This window comes from Cavia porcellus, unplaced genomic scaffold (assembly GCF_034190915.1).
Source record: "Cavia porcellus strain 051 isolate PalLab524CR breed Dunkin Hartley unplaced genomic scaffold, mCavPor4.1 scaffold_5, whole genome shotgun sequence".
Taxonomy (NCBI): Eukaryota; Metazoa; Chordata; class Mammalia; order Rodentia; family Caviidae; genus Cavia; species Cavia porcellus.
The window spans coordinates 31167493-31188545 of NW_026947488.1; positions in this window are offsets into that span (position 1 = coordinate 31167493).

Below are 21053 nucleotides of genomic sequence, written 5' to 3' on the forward strand. Positions count from 1 at the left end.
AGTTCTGTCAGTCACACTGGACTCTTCTCAGAGACTTTGTGTTTCAGCTCATAACCTCTTGTAGCATGCGGCTAGGTCTCACCAAGTCTCTTGAGAAACCACTCATGGTTGCTAGAACCTCAAAATCTGCCAGAGGCTCCTCTGGCTTCTCCCACAGTGATCCCCTGCTGCACAAAGCCTGGGTTCTCCACATCCTGTGCTTCTAGATGGCAAAGTAGATGGTAAAAAGTGGCTCATAGTTCAGTTTCCTCCTCTACTATTCATTTTTCTTCAAATGTAGCATGTTGTTTATCTTTCCAGTCCATGCTACCAGACATCATTACCATATTTATCTAGTCAGTTCACACTTCCATTCTCCTAGGCAAGCATTTCACACTTGTTCTCAGTTTTTCAAATCTTTCTTTCATTCTTTTTTTCTTAAAGAATGGAAATTTGTTGTCTCATAGTCTTAAAGGCTAAAAGTCTGGAATTGAGCAGTTGGTTTTACAGTCAGGTTTATAAGAAAACAATTTAATATAGGGTGCATAATTTATAAAATTATTTATAATAGTCACCCAAAGAGTCAAACACAAAAAGTACAGGAAATATGTCCAAACACTAAAGACCTCAAAGGATCCAGCTGAGAGCCCAGATCCCAGAGCAATGCCCTGAATGTGTCCAACTGAAGACCTAGAGGCCACGACAATGTCTCACACAGTCTGTTTCATAGATCTGCAAAGGTCAGTGGTGGAAGTTAGAAATTCGGTCACAGCAGGATGAAGCATCTGTGCCAGCACATTAAGAGTTGTGCACTAGAGCCAGGAAGTGACTCTCCCCTCAAAAAGTAGCACAACAGTCTGCAGCAACAGCAAGGTCCTGAGCTCCTCCAATGATGAGAGCAGCCAAGTTCATATGAGAAAGCCAACATGACAAGCTTCTCCTGGAAATTGAACAGCACACCATTTTCCCCTCCAGAGCCAGGAAGCAGTGAGGTAAAGACCAGAGCTCCCCCAAAGTGAATCACAGCCATTCTCAGTGACAAGCTCTGGAGCTCCTCTGACAATGAGAACAGTATATATCCCTGCCTTTTCCAGTTTTAACACAGTCTAGCCTCTATCTAGGTAAATCTAAGTGAAATGAAATCAATTTGTGGTGGACCTAACTCATCTGGAAACAAACACAGCTCATCTTTGCCCTGTCCTATTCCACACACACACACACACACACACACACAGACAAATTATCCTCATCCAGTTTAGCAACATACTGCTAAGGGACCCCTCAAACTGTCTCTGAGAAATACAGGTAATCATGTTACCACTCTGAGTAGGAACCCATTTCTCCCAAAAATCCTGGGAAGGACATGGTTTGGGTGATACTTTGTCATGTCTGCTGTAGGACGTCAGTGTACTCGCTGGTCCTGGCAGATCATGACTTGCAAACCCACAAACCACAGGGCCAGGCAGGTACCATACATGGGGGGAAGTCATCTGGTGTCCAAGAACATACACACCTTCCAGGAGGCTCCGACCCACTGTCACAGGCTGAGAAGCACTGATTATAAATATACATTAAGGAGTGTATATGAATATTTATTTAGAGTGAGAAAAGGAAATGAAAATAAATCACAGATTTTTTTAAAGTTTAAAAAGTTCACAAGTAATACAAAATATGACCAGCTAGCAGTACTGGCTGAGAATCAGGATGAGGAAGGCAGGAGCTGCTAACACCAGGGATGATTTATAGGACTAGATGATCCCCCACACACTTGGATTATGGAAGCCTCTCAGAATTAGATGGAACCTGGTCGGGGAAGAAGACGCTAAAACTGACTATTTATTTTGATCTTTATTCTTTTGTCCCTCTCCCACTTCATCCAGCCATACAGGCTCTCACGGTCTCCCATTTTTTTTCCTAAGATGGGCCAATGGCCTCTAGCCTCCAGACCTTTGCACTTCTGTTTCCTTACCCAGGTAGACTCTTACTCCCTGGGGCTCATTCTCTTTTACCTTATAAGTGTCTATATAAATGTTATTCTGCTGTCATTCCATGTCTCTGACCATCACATATAAAATGATACAGCTTCATCAGACCTGCCTTTTTGCCTTGTTTGATTATTGTTCAGAGCATTTATCACCACTTATGACAGCCTAGCGTATGTTTATTTGTTATTTTTTCCATCTGTTTCACTCACTGAATTTTGAGTTAAATTCCATAGTGGCAGAGATTTTTACCCATCGTGTCTATTGTTACATATCTGTCCTCCTCATCCACCCTAAAATTTCTTCTATGCAGAAACCCTTGATAAACATCTGTTGAATTAACTGTCTCTGCTCCTTCTATGAATGGATGCTTATATAATAAACTAAATTTGTGGGGGGACAAGTAAAGAAAGTTACATTTATCAGAACATGTACCTGGCTTGTCAGCATTTGGTATTAAGGTAGATGGATTTTTTTGACATAAGCATCTATAATCTGCTCTGTGTTTGTTTTCAAGTTTCTGTAACCCTATGATATATGTCAAGAATCATAGAAATGAGGCCTTAGTGGCTTCAGCTACTCACACTGAAACATAAAGCTGGATCTTAATGACTCCAACATGCACAGGATAAGCCAAAGGCACCCAGCTTGATTTCCAGTTTGGGGGGATAATTGGAAAGATTATCACCAGGAAATTGTTTACAGGACAGGCAAGCTCCAGACAACCTTTACCACCCCCAGTTTCCACCTGGTTTTTATTTCACATAAGCAATTTCTTAACCAGAGAAAGGAGTAGAATCCTGTGTAATTTTGAAGGTTTCTCTTGCTCCAGGAATAAAATCAGGGGAGGCACTTACAGAGGTCACAGATGACCTAGTCATTAAGGAGAGGAAATGGTCCTGAGACCCCGGGTGTCCCAGGAAGTGATAGAAGGATTCTGGCCCAGGGCTGCACACAAATGCCCACAGGGACCAGGCAGGTGACTTAAACAAACAAGTAAGATGTGGGTCAAGGTAGACAAATCATTTACATTCCTCCTCAAAGGGGCACTTTTGACCAAATTTCATGAAATAGCGATGCTGGCCCAATGTATAGATTTTCTGATTTGTCATTTCAGATGTGCTGATTTCTCATTAAAAGTCAGAAATCCAAATGTGCGTATGAAATCTCACAATTTTAAATGTTGACAACTCAACCAAAAATTGTAGGAACACTATTTTCCAATTAACATTTCCATGTAACAAACCACCCACCCATGTAACCAAACCAATTTCCTATTCCCATCGCTTTCTTTGTGTCAGAAGTTTGGACAGGGCAAGTGGGGAAGGCTTGATTTAGTCCTATGGTGTATCTGGGGCTGCAGCTGGGAAGACTCAAAAGGCTGGAGCTAGAGTCACCTGGAGGTTCTCCACTCACATATCTGGAGCTTGAGCTGGGATAATCTGAAGGCCAGGCTCAGCTTGGAGCCCATACACATGGCTGTTCATGTGGCCTGAGCTTTTGTGCATGATCCTGGGCTCTGAAATAGCATGTCCTGACCATGGGCACAACAATAAAACAGGCAGACACTGGATGGTCATTTATGACCTGACCTTGAGTCTCTACTGATCAAAACAGCTAAAACTTCACCTGCATTCAAAGGAAAAGGGACTCAGTCCATATCTCTTCATCAACAAATCTCCAGCAATCTATGAAAGCACCACACACTTTGTGGTCCATGCCAAAAAGGTCTGCATCCTAGATTTGGCCAGAATGTTGCCATCAGCATCTCCAAAGGGCACAAGTAAATGAGGATCCAACTCACCTTGTGAAGATAAGCAACAAAATCCCCGAGCACAGACAAGTGTGTGGAGCCAACAGCAGAGGATATCTGCAGGCTTCTCCGGAAGCAATGGCCACCTGGGACCTCTAGTCCAAGCCCCTTGTCATGCCCCAGCATGATGCCTACATACAGCCATCCTTTCCACTGACCACAAAATCAAGCCCATCCTGAGCCTCTGCCTGACCACAGACCACATCCTCACAGAGGGCTAACACATTGCCTTTCTCCCAGACCAGGAGTCCTATTTTCCCTCCCTTTCTTTAGAAAGATCTTTCTTTAAGTCTTCGGATCTAAAAAGTGGAGCCCATTCTTATTCTAGGCTCCACAGACTGAATGTGGCTTGCTGTCCAAGTCCATATGTTGGAACCTAATTCTCCATGTGGTGGTTGGAGGTGGGATGGGATGAGTTGCTTCTATGAAAGAAGCCCCAGATGTCACCCTTGCTCTTTCCACCATGAGAATGCAGTGAGACACTATCTGTGAATAAGGAAGCATTTCCCCACTAAACACCAAATCTTGCAGCATCTCACTCTTTACTCTCAGCTTCCGAAATGGTTAGAGATAATTTGCTATTTTTAAGCACCTTCTGCCCAGCCTGTGGTAATTTGTTAGAGTGGTCCAAACAGACCAAGACACTAGGTAGTCTGATGTTAAGTGCTTCAGGGTGGCCTAACTATTCTGTGTAAGAAGTAAATATCTTTTATTTATTTCTCTCAAAGGTGATCTCAAAGGAGCACATCTGAGAAAACTTGTGGAAAACAAGCCCTGCTGATAGGCAGGGGAGCACTAGCATAGACATGGTGCCAGGTATGATGCCAGCCTTCTTACATCTGTTCTGTTAACATCATACTCACAATGAGCTTGTAGAGTAATTGTGCCTGCTTAAGAGATAAACAAACTGCGTCTCACAGAACATACAGATAAGTGGGTGTGTTCATACTAAGTGGAACCATATGATTGACTTTGAGGCACAGGTGGGCAGAACCAAAGAAGGTCAGCCTGTGTAGATGAAAGAGGTGGGTTTGGGAAAACTGTGCTCAGCCATTTGCAACCAATGATGAGGAGACCTGAAGGCTCCACAGAGAGTCATAAACTTAATGATTTAGGCAGTAGGAAGTCACTCAAGGTTCTAGAGTTTAGGGGTGATTCCAGTAATCAAAACCAGTAATAATGCAAGAAATTACTTACAGTTTTATTCTCTAGATTTTGTAAAGGCTTAGCCCTCAGCTTGCTGCTATTGGAAAGTGGTGAAAACCATAAGAGGTAGGGACATATAGGACAATGCTGTTAGTTTAGGGCATAGCTTTGAAGGAGATAATGGGCCCCTGCCCTCCTCTCTCATTTTTTGGAGTCCTGACCGTGAGGTGAACAGCTTTGCCATATACAGTTACCATGATGTTCTGCCTCCTTACATGACCAAAAGCAGTGAGGTCAACAAATAATGAAATGAAACCTCCAAAACTGTGAGCCAGAATAAACTTTTTCTTGCTAAAAACTAATTATCTCAGTTATTTTGCATAATAATGGAAATCTATCACAGAGATCTACTCTCCTATGCATTTCCCCATTTGATTCCCACCTGTGCAATCAAGCTCTCCATTTTCTGTATGTCAGTCACAATATCCAAAGTACTAATGGCAAAAAAAAAAAAATAGGATTAGGCTCCTGACTCCTCTGCTCAGTCAGTGAGGTTCAGGGAAGACTGCATGACAGAAGGGGACATCTGCCATTTATTCTGGCTAGCTAACATCACTCTCATTCATGTGCTCTTCAGTTCTTGGCTACTCTCTCACATCTTTGATTCTCAGCAATTCTAGTGGATGGTCAACCATGTTCTATGCTCAGCTCTATGTGGGGTGGGCACAAGGCCATACTAACCAGTAAGAGTGTGACTGACATGAGTCTTAGAGGAAAGAAGGTCTCAGGTTCTCTGTAGGGCTGCCAATGGTAGGGAGCCCTGGTGACCATCTTTACTGTCATATAGAGAATGTCTGCCAGAGAAGGAATCCAATGAACAAAATAACTGAGCAAGAGAATTGGAGTCAGAGCTCCCCAGTAATATCAAGAAGAACCCCAGTCAGCCATCCCAGGTGTCTCAATTTTGAGAACCACATTGATTTGGTTGCCATCACCTTTGTTACTGAAGTAGCCCTTGCATTTAACCTTTACTTAGAAAAAAGGATATACTGGGTTCTCTCCAAACATCAATGTCTTCATTTATAAAATGGGAATCATCACAATACCAAACTAACAGAAACTCTGGAAAATTAAAGGCACTATAAACTGTGAAGTAGCAAAAAAAGAAAGAAAAGGAGAGAAGCTTACAGGAAAGATACAATGGAAAGGGATAAAAATTACTAGTGTTTGCAAAAGATAATTATGTTCACAGAAATTTCAAACTACAGATGTACTATAAGGGCTCTTAAAAGGAGTTCAGCAAAATTGATGGGTACATCAAAGGTCAATATTGTTTCTATGTATCAACACAAGCTGAGCACAGTGATACACACCTGTAATCCCAGCACTCAGGGGGCTGAGGCAGGAGGATCACTGCAAATTTGAGGCCAGTCTGGTCTACAAAGTAAGGTCAAGGCCAGCCTGAAATGCATAGCAAGATCCTATCTCAAAAAGACAAAAAAAAATAAGGTTCTATATATCAACATATCAAATTAGAAAATACAATTTCAAAACAAATATTGTTCACTTTAGCTTCAAAATTTCTGAGTTCCAGCACTAAATCCAATAAAAGATGCGTAAAACCTCTGGAGACATAAATCAGTATTAAAGAACATAAAAGAAGGTCTAAGCCAGTGGTAAGACATAGTAAATTTATGGGTTAAAAGGCTCAATATAATAAATCTAGCAATTTCCCTCCTCCCAATTTAATTTGTAATATAATGCAATTTTCAACAAAATCCCAACAGAGGTTTTCACTGAACTTTACAGTTTGACCCTAAAATCCATGTTGGAGAATAAAGGCATAAAAATACCACACCTAAAGAAGGATTCAATCCTGCAAGACATCAAGACCCACTCACTCTGGGGATACATTAATGAATTTCTGAAATACCAAATGCAAAATCATTGTAAATCAGTGCCTCAGTGTAAAGAAGCATCTTTCTGGGTTGGTAAACAAACCACATTAGGCAGTATTTTTAAACAAAGTGACTACTTTCAAAATGACAGTGCTAAATTTTTTTTTAATTGAACTGAAATGACTCCAGGGTTTTAGGTTCCTCTATAGGTACACCAACACCCAAAAAACAGTAAATCAAAATTAGCAACTTAACCGACCAGAAACTCCTAAATAACCTCTAAGTAGAAACTTACCACCAGACCAAACCTAAATAAATCCAATGCTTAGTGTAACCAATCACATCACATTCTTTGCTTCTGCATTCAGCCTATCAAAGCCTACTGCTCTCAGGGCTGATGTCCGGCACTCTGACTTTTCATTCCCAGTGCTGATTCATGATTCATTCTTTGCTTAATTAAAGTCTGCTAATTTTAATTTGTTTAAAGTTCTTCCTTTTAACAGAAAATGAACTTTAATTTTTGTTCCCAGTACTCTTTCTCCCACCACCCCCCACCCCAATGATTTTACTACCTGTGCTACTGTGCTGCAGATCTGACCACTTGAAAGTTTTGGCCAATGATGTATGAGCAAGCTAAAATGCTGCTGCTTGGCAGAGGCTTTAAGAGCCAGCCTGTTTCCACCATAGCTCTTCCTCCTCTTCCACCAGAGTACCATATGCCAAGTAAGGCTACTTCATTGTCTGGGTCCCAGAAGCAAGAGGATTTGGCCAGAAGTATAACGAACCCAGGGAAAAGGATAAACAACAAATAAACATTTAAGGTGGTCAATGAGATTTGATTGAAGTGTTATAGCAACAAAACTTAGGGAATCTGACTAATACAGAAATATTACCTAGTAAATCGATTAAATGCTGCCATTTATGTGCTTCATTAGAGGAAAAATAACAATTTTTTGTAGATAGTATACTGATATTTTACATTTCCTTTTCATTGATCTGGTATATATGGGCTTTTCTCAAAACATTTACAATATTTATGAAATGTTTACAATATTTATGAAAAGTATTTTGTGAGCAAATCAAGATTAAAGGAGCACTGCAGGCACTTTCTTATGAATGCCATTTCCCATATGAGCATGTTAAAGACTCTGCCAAGTCCTTGCAGTAGAGACAACTTTATTAATCTAGTAGTTCCTAAAATCATTTGATGATAGGGCCCTTAGCCTGCCTATTAACATATTAATGAGAGTGTGGGACACAGGTTTCTTTCCAGTGATTTATCTGATATGCCAGGCCATGGAAAAGTAGTGGGCAGGTTTGAAAAGCAAAACTAAATTGTCTCGTTAGCATATCAGTCATTTTCACATACACCAGCATCATCACAAGCCTGAAAGTGGTACACTTGAGGGGAGGCAAGAAGATGCCCTGCCACCAAGTCCCTGGTTCAGAAGATTCAAGGAGAGGAGGTCAATGACCAGTCCCCCTACTCACTCCAGGCTTGAGGTGGCCAGCATTCCTAGTTGCCCCCTGCACTTCCTGACATTTGCAGTTTAATCAAGACCCATTAATCCCTCTTAGTTTCAAAGCCCAGCACAGGAACCACAAACTCCCACAGCCTGGCCTCTGACAGGAATTGGGAACCATGTGGCTGAAGCCAAGGGGAATTCTTTGAAAGGTAATTAGCATCCTTTGAATCCAGGCCCCTTTGATTTTATTTCCTGGCTTTAAATAGTCACAGGAGATTTTGTAGAAAGGGGGAAACCTTGAAAGCCAGCAATCAAAGCCCCTCACCCTGGGCCCTCTGCTGCTTTTCAAATTGAGCAATAGGTTAAGAGACAATACCTGGAAATGTGTGAAGGATGGGTGAGCTGTGGAATTATAACAGAAGCCATTTAGTTATTCATTCATTCACTCTTTGGAGTGATCATGCATTTAAGCTCATTCATTATGTTTCAGGCATCATGCTAAGCACTGACTGTACAGTTTTCATTGGCGATTCACTCACCCAGTCATAAATTTACCAATCCCTCTACATGGACACTGAGCTAGAGTTGAGGGCTACAAATTTATTGTTTAGAAACAGATAATGAGTAAGTAAATAAATACTAACATTGTTGAAAATACAATGCCAAGAAGTGGACAATGAACTGAGTCCAGTATTCATCTGGGGAAGAGTAATGAATTTTCTTTACAACAGATACTGGGGGCAACACTAAGTAGGTCCATGGATACCAAGATAAATAAAATATAGAACAGAGGGGAATAATGTATCAATAGAGGTTCCTACTAGTTGCCGTGTTTTGGAGAATTACAGAAAAAAAAAAGTCACCATAGACTGTCTTAAACGACTGAAGTGTATTTTTCTTGCTCAACACATCTGACATGGATGAACTGGGTCACTGCTCATACCATCATCATCCTTACTCCAGATCTCAGTTGCTAAGCAGAAGGAAGAGAGAATTCTGGAGAGTCACCAACCTACTAGTAATGCTTCCACCTTGAAGAGACATGTGTTGCCTGTATCCACAACTCATGGATCAGATCTTGTCCCATGATCCTGATCCAATCCCAAGAGTACCAAAGTGCACTATCCCACGTTTTGCCCAGGACGACCAAATGGTTTGGTGAATGATAGTGAGGACAATGTTAGTGGACCACTGTGAACTAAACATTGCTGCAGAGAAACAGAACATGTGATTTGCAGTCAGAGGAAGTAGAATGTATAATGACAGAGAAGTCTAAAATGGTTTGGAATGTTCAGGTGGCTAAAGTGCTGGCAGGGCTGGAAGCCACGAATCCCTAAGTGATGGCTACTGTTATCTCCATTCTGGAGATGAGAATATTGAGCACACCTGGTAGCTGGTAGACATATTATGAACAATGTGCTCTGATCCCAGCATCTTCTGATGTCTGTTCTCATACTGTCTTTAAGTTATGGAAGAGCCACATTCCAAAAACACTTCAACACCAAGATAGACAGTTATACTCCACAGGCTGAGCAGTAATATTTAAAAGTTGTAGTTATAATTATTTAAAATATACCTACTTTAGGTAACATAAATAACAGAACTATCTTTTCCTCTTAAAAAGATGGAGTCTCCTGATTATTCTCAAAATATATTTCTTACTGTGTCTGTTCATTGCTCTCTTTCGATGCAGATAATGTTGCAGAGAAGTATTGTTAATGGTTGCTTAGATTCATTTTCCCTAAAAAGGATACAAAAAGGAATGTTGGGGACTGTAGTAAAGTAGGAAGAGTCATACTTAGTGCAAAGATGGTAGCTGTTGTTCACATCCATCCTACTGATGCATGTGATGATATGGAATAATGGTGTGAACTCTCCCAATCTTAAAATATTGTCTTAAAAGTGTGGTACAAGGCCAAGCAAACACATCTATGCACCAAAATGTTCTGCATCCTCCAGATGGTGAACTTTAACTGTCTCACCTCCTGGTATTTTATTCCTTGTGGGAAGCCTCTGGCCAGAGGAGTAAATGACATTAGTGCAAAGAAGCAAGAGACCCTTTGGGCAACAGTTCAAAGCTCCTGGAATGGAGGTTAGAGATGACAGCAGATCTGCAGAGGCAGTAGCCTTCATGTGAACCCTATTTTCAACAACCCAGGTAGCAACACCTATTGGATCCCAAAGCTACACAAAATGGTGACAGTCTTCAAACAATTTCAGCAGAAATTTTGATATGCACTCTAATTGGTTCTTAATTCCCATGCCCAAAGATCTGAACTAGTCATGGTGGCATAGTAATAAAACTGTCATAGTTTAGATTTTTCAAATATCTCACATTGGGAAGTAGGGACTGGTTAGTAGTAATGTGTCAAGGTATTGTGGATATGACTTAGAAGGGTATTTTCTTATCCCTAGCTCCTCCTTTCTGTGTATGCTTTCTGGCTGCCATGCAGTGACAAACTTTCCTCTACCATCCTTGTTAGTGGATCACTGTGAACTAAAGATTGCTGCAGAGACACAGATCATGTGATTTGCAGTCAGAGGAAGTAGAATGTATAAAAGACAGAGAGGCATAGTAATATTCTATGCAGTAGGGGCTAGGGATTTAGCTCAGCGGCGTAAGCGCCTGCCTTGCAAGCAGGCAGTCGTGAGTTCGAACTCTGGTACCGATAAAAACGGAAAAGACCCCCCCAAAAAAATATTCTATGCAGTAAACTGCTATGAAATTTTTGCCTTGGAGCCAGCTGACCATAGACTGGATCCACTGAAACTGCAAGCCAAAATAAACTTCTCTAAATTGCAAGCATCTTGTACTTTTTTCCCCAGCAGTGGAAAAGTGACCAGTACAATACATAACTTTGATTGGCTTTCAGGTCACATACCCACAGACCTGAGCCAATCATGATGTCCAGGAAATAACTAACACTGGCTTTAGTTCAGTGCTGTAAACTTGCTCTATTAGACACAAGGAAGAAAAGAGAGGAATCCTCACAAAAACTCAGGGCATTGGGCAGAAGAAAGGGTAATGGACGTTGGGCAAGATGGAGTCACAATCCATAGATGAACTCCTTAGAGTTCACCCCCTACTCCCTCCTAAGACTTCTTGGAAATAATTTGTCAAGTACTTTTAGTCTTATTCAGTGATTTGAAGCTGTAAGTGACTATAAGACACACACTGTGAGAGCTGGAATGGTCGGCTGGAAATTACCTTTCAGATTCCTTCCTCTGGTCAGACACAGAGATGAAGGTTGTCCCTAGGCACAATTATAAACTTTGAGGTACCAAGCCCAAATCCCTCTGGAAATTGCTTCTCAGGGATCAGACTGCGTAAGCCAGATTCCAAATGAGTCAATGGGAGTGCTCAGGTCACCAGAGAGAATTTCTGAAGTTTATTGAGAGGTATGGAAGTATTTGAGCAAGATCCTAAGGTCAAGGAGACAGAGAAAGCAGAACTGTTCTCAACCAGAGTTCTCTCTCTGGCTCATTTTCCTTTGGACCTGACAGTCTGTGGGGAGAAAGCTTGGGGAAGTCAAGAATGAGGATGATGTTTGAGCTGAATTTCGAAATATGGGCCTAGTGCAGAAAGACAAATGGCCTTCTCAGTGATAGGAGCAATATAACAGACTGCTGTACTGTTAGAACAGTAAGTGGCTCAACAAAACTGGATATGCCAGTCAGAATAGGCAATTGCTATGGTGTGAATGTTCCTATCAACACTCACATTGAAATTTAATTCTCATTAGAAAGTATTAACAGATGGAGCTATTAAGACCTTTCATTTTTTTCCCAACTCTTATTTTTTATCAGTACATGTTTACTATATGTAACAATTATACTCTGCATGCTAAGATAGTTCATGTACATAACACATCTTAATTCTGTTTTCCCTTCCTTTGCCCTCCCCTTCCTGCTCTCTCTCTCTCTCTGTCTCTCTCTGTCTCTCTCTCTCTCTGTCTCTCTGTGTCTCTCTCTGTCTCTCTCTGTCTTTCTCTCTCTCTCTCTCTCTCTCTCTCTCTCTCTCTCTCTCTCTCTCTCTCTCTCTCTCTCTCTCTCTCTCTCTCTCTCTCTCTCTCTGTTTCTTGGGCCCCTTCCCTTTTGCAAAAGATTTATGTCCCTAAATTCCTATTTTTTTAATTTCAAAGAGAAAAAAATAGAAAAATAAAGAAGCAAACAGTTAAGAACAACAGAAGCAAAATGACAAGAACAACAAAAAAATGGCAATATAGGATTTCAAAACGAGATAATAGGAATTTAACACTGGTTGTTACCTTGCATATTGTTATCCTCAAAGTAACTGCTCAGGCTACCAGATACAGTCATGCAAGACTGATCAAACCATAAATTTCCCTTTGAGCAGTTTCTTTCCCTTTATTATATCTATTACAACTTTTGGATCTTATTTACTCTTCCAGCTTTTTATACTAGTGAGACAATACAGTGTTTACACATGTAAGTATGATTTTTTCATTTATGAATATGATTTCTACTTGCATTCATTTACCAATAAAAGCCTCAAATTTGTCATTTGTTATGGCTGACTGGCATTCCATTCTATAAAAATATCTCATCTTTTTTATCCTTTCCTCAGTGGATGGCCATGTGGCTTGTTTCCAAGATTTAGCTATTACAAATTGTGCTGCTAGAAAGAGGGGTGCACATTTATCACTGTGGTATAAAGTTTTCAGTTCTTCTAGGAAAATTCCCAGAAGGGAAATAACGGAGTGTAATGGACCCCCCTAATCCTAGCTTTTTGAGGAATCTCCATGCTGATTTCCACAATGGTTGTACCAGTCTACACTCTTACCTACAATGGAGAAGTGTTCTTTTTTCCCCAAATCCCCGCCAGCATTTGGTTTTGGTTAATTGTTTGATGTTAGCCATTCTTTCAGGAGTGAGATGATGTCTCAATATAGTTTTAATTTGCATTTCTCAAATGACCAATGATGTTGAACATTTTTTCATATATTTATTTTCTATTTGTATTTCTTCATCTGAGAATGGTGTATTCATCTCAGATACCCATTTTTGGATTGGGTCCTTAAATTTGGGCGGACTATTTTTTTTTCAATTCTTTTTATGTTCTAGATAAGTTTTTTCTCTGGGGAACAGTTGGCAAAAAACTTTTCCAAATCTGTAAGTTTTCTCTTCATTCTGTTGGTGATTTCTTTCAATGTGCAAAAAATTTTAATAAAACAAGATCCCAGTTTTTGATTCTTTGAAGTACTTCCTGTGCAGTTTGGTTTTTGTTCATGAATTCTGAGCCTACCTCTATTTCTCAAGATTTCTACCTACTTTGTCTTCCAATAGATTTAGTCTTTCTGTTTTAATATTTAGATCACTGATGTATTTTGACTTTAGTTTTCTGCATGGCAAGAGCCATGGGTCTAGTTTAAGTCTTCAGTACATAGAAAGCCAGTTTTTCCAGCATCACTTGTTAAGGAGACTGTCTTTCTTCCACTGAACGTATTTGACCCCTTTGTCAAAGATAAGGTGGCTGAATGTGTTTGGATTTGTGTCTGTAGCTTCTGTTCTGTTCTATTGATCCTCAGGTCTGTTTGTTTGTTTGTTGCCATTACCATGTTGATTTTATTATAGCAGCTTTGTAGTATAATTTCAGGTCTGGAATTGTGATGCCACCTATCTTACCTTTGTTGCCTAGGATTGCTTTTGCTATTCTAGATCTCTTATTGTTCCATATGAATTTTAGGCACGTTTTCTCTAGATCTGCAGGGCATGCTAATGTTATTTTGATTGTAATTGCACTAAATCTGTGTAACAATTTTGTGAGTATGTCTATTTCCACAGTATTGGTTCTTCCTATCCACTTGCCAAAACTAGCTTTCCATTTTCTGAATTATTCTTCTATTTCTGTTTTACAGAGTAATTTCCAATGTGTAAATCATTTACCAGATTGATTCCTAAGTATTTCCTTTTTTTATGTTATCATGAAGGGTGTGGTTTCCCTAATTTCTCTCTCAGTGAGTTTATTGTTTGTGTACATGAGTGCTATTGACTTTTGAGTGGTGATTCTTTCTTTGTACTGAGGATCGAACTCACAACCTTGTGCTTACCAGGCAAGAATTTAAACCACTGAGCTAAATCCCTGGCCTTTGAGTGTTGATTTTGTACCCAGCTACACTGCTAAGATTGCTCATTGGGTCTAGAAGGCTGTTGGTGAGTTTTTGGGGTCTTCTATGTAGGGTATCATGTCATCTGTGAATAATGATAATTTAACTTCTTCATTTCCTGTCATTATTCCTTTTATATCTCTCTTGTCTAATTGCTCTGGGTACTGTTTCCAAAACTAAATTGAATAGGAGTGGTGATAGTGGATAATCTTGTCTTGTTCCTGATTTTAGAGTGAAAGTTTTCAGTTTTTGACCTTTTAGTGTGATGTTGGCTGTTGGTTTGTCATAGATGGCTTTTTATCAAATTGAGGTAGAGACTATTCTTATTTTCTTTAGGGTTTTTACTATGGATAAGTATTGGGCTTCATAAAAAGTTTTTCTGAACCTACTGAGATATCATGTGATTTTTGTCTGTTGCTCTGTTAATATCATGTATTACATTTATTGATTTGCATATGTTGAACCATCCCTGTACTCCTGGGATCAATTCTATTTGGTCATGATGTGTAATCTTCTTTATGATTTGCTGCACTCTTCTTGCTAGTATTTTATTGAAGTTATTTATATCTATGTTCATCAGAGAAATTGGCCTCTAATTTTGTTTTCCTGGTTATGTCTTTCTCTGGTTTTGATATTAGGATATGACTTGCTTCCAGGAATGAGTTAAGAAGTATTGCTTCCCTTTCAGTTTCATTGAAGAGTTGAGGAGTGTTAGAATTAAGTCTTCCCTGAATTTCTTGTAGAATTAAGCTGTGAATCCTTCAGGATACAGGCTTTTTGTTGTTGTTGTTAAGTTTTAATTGTATATTCGTTTTCCCCTAACAAGTATGTAGTGAGCTACTTTATCTCTTTTTATCATTCTTGGTTTGAAGTTCACATTATCTGCAAACAGAATAACTACCCCTACTTTTTTCTGGGTTCCTATCTCATGGAGTATTGTTTTCCATCCGAATTTCATTTTGAGGTTAATGTGTTTCTTCTATAGAAAATATTGTTGGATTTTCTTTCTTGATCACTCTGCCAGTCTATTTCTTTTGATTTATGTTAATGGTTCTAACTGACACATATTGGTTTATCTTTGTCATGTATCTTTCTACTGTTGGTTCTCTACTTTTCCCTTGTGTTTAATTGCTTGTCTTGTTTGTTGCTTTACTTCTGTTATTCTTGGAATTGTGATCATTTTTATCTCTTTCTAGAATGTCTTTCAGTACTCTTGATAGAGTTGGTTGGGTAATCATGAAGTACTTCAGTTATTCTTTTTCGTGTAAGTGTCTGATTTCTCCACCAACTTGGAAAGACAGTTTTGCAAGATACATCAGTGTGGGTTGGAAGTTGGTTTCTTTCAGCACTGGAAATACTTTTCTCCATTCTCTTCTTTACTTGATTGTTTGTGTTGAGAAGTCTGACATGATTCTGAAAGGCTTTCCTTTGTAGTTGATCTGTTTCTTTTCTCTAGCAACTTTAAATATTCTGTTCTTTTGCTGAATTTCTGGGATCTGATTATTACATGTTGAGACATAGATTTATTTTGGTGATGGCTAAATGGCACCAATATGCATCACTTATCTGTATGTCTGGTTCTTTTCCCATGTTTGGGAAATTTTCTGCTATTACTTCTGAAAATAATCTTTTTATGTCATTTGTGTTGTCTCTTTTTTCACTGACACCCATCAGTTTTATATTGTCTCCCTTTGCATCATCTTGCAGTTGTTAGATTGTAATTTTCTGATTCCTTGTTATTTTTAAGAGATCTTCCCTTTCATGATCATGATCTGCATGATCATGCATCATCATGCAGATCACTATCAAGTTCTGAGAGTGTCTTCAATTTCATTTATGCGGTTTTGCCAGCTTTCAATGGAATTTTTGATTTCCTGAATATCTCCTTGTATCTATTTCATGTATTCTAATTGTTTCCTGTAGTGTTCATTCAAGGTTTCCAACATTTTTCTGTGCTCTTCTTTTTTTATCAATGTCTTTTTTGGTTATGCTCACCAATTCTTTTATTGTATTTATCATTTCTGTTTTTACCTGAAAAATTATTTCTGGTATAATTTCCTTTACAGCTTCCTGGAGTTGTTTCTTTATGTCCGTTGTTATGATTTCAGAAATGTCAGATGTGTGTTTTCTAATTTAATCCATGTCTATGTCTCCTGTGCTAGATCTGGATGGGCTGGTAGTTTCAGATTGCATTTTGTTCTTTCATTTTGGCATTTCTCTGGGTTCCTCTGATTCAGTCAGATGCGAAGTTCTAGTTGTTTCCTGTAATGGCAATCTGTCTGACAATAGGCCACACTGAAGACTGGTGATGTCTGCAGGTCTCTGGGTGCAAACTCCCAGTCTCTGTGGGCTTCAGAAATGGCTCCTGGGTATATGAGGGTTGCTGATGCAGATTCCCAGTCCCTACAGGCCTCACTGAGGGTTCTCAGATGACTGCAAGTCACTGGTGCAGCTTCCCATTTCCCAGGAGCCTCACCTAAAGTTTCTGGGTGGGTGGGTCACTGGACGCAGCTTCCCAACCCCTGCAGTCCTCACTGTAGGTTCCTGGATGATCACAGGTCATTGGGCATAGACCCCTGTTCCCCACAGGCCTCAGAGATCCCTAAACTCCTGCTATCTACCTTTTATTTTTCTTCTTATTTATATTTTGAGTATCTCATATAAGAGCATTTATATGATATTTAAGGTTATGTGTCTGATTTCACTTAACATTATGGTCTCAAGGCACATCCATTTTCCTATAGATGACTCAAGTGCATGAGTTGTCGTTATAAATTTTCTTTATCCATTAATCTGTTAACAGACATTATAGGCTACTTCCAGGATTCAGCTTGCTTCTGTAACTATGCTTCTATAACCATGGGTATGCATGTAGCACTGTAGCATGATGTCTTTGACTGTTTGGGGAAGATAACTACAAAGGAAATAACTGAGTCAAATGGAATTTCTATTTTTAGTTTTTTGAGGAATCTCCGTACTGACTTCCATAATGGCTGTATTAATTTACATTCCCACAAACAATGCAGAAAAGTGTCTTTTCCCCACAGCCTCACCATCATTTGTAACTATTTGATATCTTTATGACAGCTATTCTTTCTGGAATAAGATGGAATCTCAGTCCTGTCTTAATTTACATTTCTCCAAATATCCAGTGATGTTGAACTTTTTTGTTTGTTGTTTGGTTTTGAGACAGAGTTTCACTATGCAGTTCAGGCTGAACTTGAACTCATTTTGTAGCCAAGGCTGGATCTCAACTCACAGTGATCCTCCTGCCTCAGCCTCCTGATCACTGGGATTACAGGTGTGTAATCCCAGTCACTACACCTGGATAGAACATTTTTCATGTATTTATTGGTTTTTGTACTTTTTCTTCTGAGAAGTTCCTATTTTTGTTAATTGTCCATTTTTTGCCTAAGTCTTGTTTCTGAGATCTTTATATATTCTAGATATTAGTCCTCTGAGGAACTTGGCAAATTTTTTACCCATTATGTAGGCTGTATCTTCACTCTGATGTTTTTTTTTCCTTTGCTGTACAGAAGTTTTTAATTTTATATGATCCCATTTGTTGATTCTTGATGTTATTTCTTGTATAATTGGGGTTCTGTTCAGAAATTTCTTGTTTATGTCTATAATTGGTATCTTTTGGAAGTGATTGGGTTATAAAGACTCTTCCCTCTTGATTATATTAATTCATTCATTTATTAATGGGTTGTCTTAAAAGTGGATCTGTTACAAAAATCAGTTGGGCTCTGTCTTTCGTGTGTGCTTTCTTGCCATATGAAGATCCATGCCACCTTGAGCACTTCAGAGAGTCTCCATCAGATAGAAGACCTTCCATCAGATATAGTCCTCTAGCCTTCTGGGAACTTTCCAGTTTCCAGAACCATAAGCTGAATCAAACACTATTATTTGTAAATTAGCCACTGTATGGCCCTCAGTTATAGAAACAGAAAAGGGATGAAGATAGAAATGAAGCTGAGGTTTTCAGCAGTCCCTACCCTGCTGCTGAAGCTAAACAGAATCTCAACTGTTAGCTCTGGGAGAAGGGAGGAGGGCAGGAATGATTTTAGGGATAGGGTTGACCACTTGTAAATATGTCAGTGGTCCTGGAAAGCAAGAGGGTGGCATCCATGTGTGGGTCGGTTCTTCTGATTATAGCAGACAGGAGCCAGCCAGCTTGAACTGCCTAGGCCCAAAGTGAAGTCTAGACAGGATCTTAGGCAACTCGTCTTACCAATCTGAATTGTGTGACACATCTGTGGGGAGACAATAATAAAGTTACTTGATATTTTCTTTCTGGAAGGCAAGTAGGAAAGATGGAAAAAAGCCTAAAATATAAATTTTTAACATAGAAATTCCACTTCTAGAAATTTATTCAAAGAAAACCAATAAAGATGAGAGAAAGGATTAGTTTTGGTGATGTACCTTGCAACTCTGTTGATAAAGGAAATCATTGGAATGAATTGAAGGCTCACAGCAGGACTCTGTGCTATGACTAGCAGTCTAATAACGGGCACTCTTTGTCATTCTATTTGTTGTATATTAAAGATTAATGAATCCCAGACCCTTTTGTCTTGAGTTAAACTTTCTGAAAAAGTTTTTGGTAGTCTATGGCAAAATCAGAAAAGCAAAGATAAGAGCAAGATGTTTGTAAAACTGTTTTTTCTGTAACCATATCTCTACTGTTTGGCTTAATGATGACAAGGAGTGTTAACTTTTTCTTCTTTCTAGGAGGCAAATTTAAAAATCTAATTAACAATGACATAAACAAATGAAAGCACTTTTTTCACATAAAGAATTCTGGAGGCAGAGACTGCTGAGGAAGTGTCATTACTCATTGATGGGGTCTCTATAATTCTTTTACCCTCTCTTTCATGATTCCAAGATGGCCAGCACTGTTCTTGGCATAGTAGTTATATTCAAGACAGGAAGAGGGAAGATAAGATCGTGCCAATTACATTTCCTATCTTATAGTGTAACAGAAATGTTACCAGATTTCAGCAGATTTCTTCCTATGACCCATTGGCTACATGAGATCTCAAGGCCACCCTTAGATGAAAGGGAGTCCAGGAAATTAAGAATCTGGCAAAGGGAATGGGATTACATTGGGTTTACTGATGATGATTAATCGCCCGGGACAGGGTGAATGGCTCCCCTCAAATTGAACTGACAAAGAAAGGACTAAAGTAATGGGAAACAGCCATAGAGAGAGCGGCTAGTCATACCTGCCACACCTGAAGCAACGAAAGCTAGCAACCAGTTCTCTCTAATTTTTGGAAAGTGGAATTTACTAACACTGAATACTAGAAACTACTACAATAGATAACTAATTTTCAGCAAGATTCCTGTATTAAGCAGAGTTACTTAGAGAATATTTTTATGGTGAGAACATGAGCAGGACGGATGGAAGTGCTAACCTTCAATTTTTGTTCAATATAAACACCTCTATTTTTATCTTATTATATGTATATTATATTAAATATATAAATCCTATTTATGTATTTATATACACATGTTTATTTCTTATGTGTATTTTATATACATATGCGAATACAAGCATCTACATGTGCACACACACACAACCTACTAAGGATTTCAAAGTGGTAGCCCTTGGAGTCTAAATCAGTATTTAAAATTTCTTTGACTTTTGGAAGACATAATCTCTATTGCTTACAGATACTGATGACAGTATTGATATTTTTAATGGCAGAGTTCACATACCTATAATAATTTTATACAAATTAATTCATGCTATGCAGATAGATAGATAGATAGATAGATAGATAGATAGATAGATAGATTGATTTTAATAAGACCCAGTTCACACTTGTAGTAACTGCCTGGCCCTGAAGGCATTTAGTCATGACTGTTGTAGTCAGGGATTACAAGAAGACAACATAGGACACACAATTTATAGTATTATTTTGTAATAGTCACCCAGAGTCAAATACAAGAAGTGCAGGAGATCTGTCCATACATTAATGACCAAGAGAATCTAATCAAGGTCCTGGATCCCACAACAATGCCCTGCATAAGTCCAGCTGAAGACCAAGAACCCAGAAAAATACCTCCCATGAATCCAACTGGAGGCCTAGAGCCCACAACAATGACTCATGCAAGACTGTTTTACGATCTGCACTGGGAAGGCCCAAAGGTCAGCCATGGGTGCTAGAGAGTTGAGGGTTCTGCACTAGAGCCAAGAAGCAATGTTCAAAATAGGGACCAGGGCTCTCCCCGAAAAGTACCACATTTATCCTCCACAACAAGGTCCCTAGCTTTTCTAACAATAGGAACAGCTGAGGCCATATCAGGAAGCCAGTGTGACAAGCTTCTCCTGGACACTGAACAGCATACCATGTTCCCCTCTGCAGCCAAGAAGCAACACTCAAAGTGAGGACCAGAGCTCCCCCAAAGTGAACCACAGCCATTCTTATTGACAAGGTCCTGAGCTCCTCCAACGATAACAGCCAAGTTCTTATCAGGGAAACTAGCATGACAATCTCCTCCAGAAGAACCAACAGCTCCAACACTCACTTAGAACCCACAATGCTGCTCTACCTTTCTAGATCTCCTCTTTATGCCAGCAACAATTTGCAAGTGGATCATCTACACTCAGCACCATGCCAATTCAGTTCAGCTGG